We start from the raw sequence: 2,500 nt of genomic DNA, 5'->3' as shown, positions 1-2,500 counted from the left end.
GCATGTGCCATCACCATGCGTCATCATGTGCCATTGATGGTCGAGGCCTTGGCCGAAGTTCGATTTTGAGCCACGGTGCCCATGCTTGGCTCCAGCATGTGCTGGTGCCGCATTTTTTTCACTCGGGACAGCATCGCCGGAGCATCGCCGGAGCATCGCCGGAGTACCGCCGGAGAGCCTGACCGGCGGCATTGGGGTTCCGGCGATTGGGAGGGGGGCCGGGGGGGTGTGCGCACATGATGTGCGATGGGTGCTGGTACTTGGCCTTGTGTTGGCCCCCTATCCCTCATCAAACCTCTGAGAATTCACACCCCCTTAAAGAGCATTTGAGATTTTACAGGTTTGCTACCAGTAGCCGTTAAAGTGTCTGAAATGGGGACACTTTTTTCAAACGGTCACAAAATCTTCTCCACTTCGAGTTTTTAGCTGAATTTTTTTGTGCATGCCAACAAAAATAGAAGGATCATGCCTACAAAATTTGGGGCCAAAAATCCTTATAAAAAAATTTTAAAAAATCCCGAACCGCAAAAAGTTTCGAAAATCGTGAAAAATAGAAAACGAGTCATCTTCCAACGAAACTTCACGTGAAGGCTTAGGGGACCATTGTATGAATTTACAAGCCATAAAAATGGCATTGGCACGGCAGAAATTCGAAGATGTGCCTAAACCCACCAGGGCCCAGCGTGTGCCGATGGTGCTCGAGGCAACCGCCCGCACCAGGGCCCAGTGTGTGCCGATGGTGGTCGAGGCAACCGCCCGCACCAGGGCCGATAGTGTGCCGATGGTGCTCGAGGCAACCTGTCGCACCAGGGCCCAGCGTGTGCCGATGGTGATCGAGGCAACCTGCCGCACCAGGGCCCAGCGTGTGCCGATGGTGGTCGAGGCAAGCGCCCGCACCAGCGCCCAGCGTGTGCCGATGGTGCTCGAGGCAACCGACCGCACCAGGGCCCAGCGTGTGCCGATGGTGCTCGAGGCAACTTGCCGCACCAGGGCCCAGCGTGTGCCGATGGCGCTCGAGGCAAGCTCCCGCACCAGGGCCCAGCGTGTGCCGATGGTGCTCGAGGCAACCTGCCGCACCAGGGCCCAGCGTGTGCCGATGGTGCTCGAGGCAACCTGCCGCACCAGGGCCCAGCGTGTGCCGATGGTGCTCGAGGCAAGCGCCCACACCAGCGCCCAGCGTGTGCCGATGGTGCTCGAGGCAACCGACCGCACCAGGGCCCAGCGTGTGCCGATGGTGCTCGAGGCAACTTGCCGCACCAGGGCCCAGCGTGTGCCGATGGCGCTCGAGGCAAGCTCCCGCACCAGGGCCCAGCGTGTGCCGATGGTGCTCGAGGCAACCTGCCGCACCAGGGCCCAGCGTGTGCCGATGGTGCTCGAGGCAAGCGCCCGCACCAGGGCCCAGCGTGTGCCGATGGTGGTCGAGGCAACCGCCCGCACCAGGGCCCAGCGTGTGCCGATGGTGGTCGAGGCAACCTGCCGCACCAGGGCCCAGCGTGTGCCGATGGTGCTCGAGGCAACCTGCCGCACCAGGGCCCAGCGTGTGCCGATGGTGCTCGAGGCAACCGACCGCACCAGGGCCGAGCGTGTGCCGATGGTGGTCGAGGCAAGCGCCCGCACCAGGGCCCAGCGTGTGCCGATGGTGGTCGAGGCTGCCGATGGTGGTCGAGGCAACCTGCCGCACCAGGGCCCAGCGTGTGCCGATGGTGCTCGAGGCAACCGACCGCACCAGGGCCGAGCGTGTGCCGATGGTGCCGAGGCAAGCGCCCGCACCAGGGCCCAGCGTGTGCCGATGGTGGTCGAGGCAACCTGCCGCACCAGGGCCCAGCGTGTGCCGATGGTGGTCGAGGCAAGCGCCCGCACCAGGGCCCAGCGTGTGCCGATGGTGGTCGAGGCAACCTGCCGCACCAGGGCCCAGCGTGTGCCGATGGTGCTCGAGGCAACCGACCGCACCAGGGCGGAGCGTGTGCCGATGGTGGTCGAGGCAAGCGCCCGCACCAGGGCCCAGCGTGTGCCGATGGTGGTCGAGGCTGCCGATGGTGGTCGAGGCAACCTGCCGCACCAGGGCCCAGCGTGTGCCGATGGTGCTCGAGGCAAGCTGCCGCACCAGGGCCCAGCGTGTGCCGATGGTGGTCGAGGCAACCGCCCGCACCAGGGCCCAGCGTGTGCCGATGGTGATCGAGGCAACCGACCGCACCAGGGCCCAGCGTGTGCCGATGGTGCTCGAGGCAACCTGCCGCACCAGGGCCCAGCGTGTGCCGATGGTGGTCGAGGCAAGCGCCCGCACCAGGGCCCAGCGTGTGCCGATGGTGCTCGAGGCAACCGACCGCACCAGGGCCCAGCGTGTGCCGATGGTGCTCGAGGCAACCTGCCGCACCAGGGCCCAGCGTGTGCCGATGGTGGTCGAGCAAGCGCCCGCACCAGGGCCCAGCGTGTGCCGATGGTGCTCGAGGCAACCGACCGCACCAGGGCCGAGCGTGTGCCGATGGCGGTCGAGGCAAGC

This window comes from Durio zibethinus, unplaced genomic scaffold (assembly GCF_047325235.1).
Source record: "Durio zibethinus cultivar Kanyao isolate XHJ-2024 unplaced genomic scaffold, ASM4732523v1 HiC_scaffold_3, whole genome shotgun sequence".
Taxonomy (NCBI): domain Eukaryota; kingdom Viridiplantae; phylum Streptophyta; class Magnoliopsida; order Malvales; family Malvaceae; genus Durio; species Durio zibethinus.
This window is presented reverse-complemented; position numbering follows the sequence as displayed.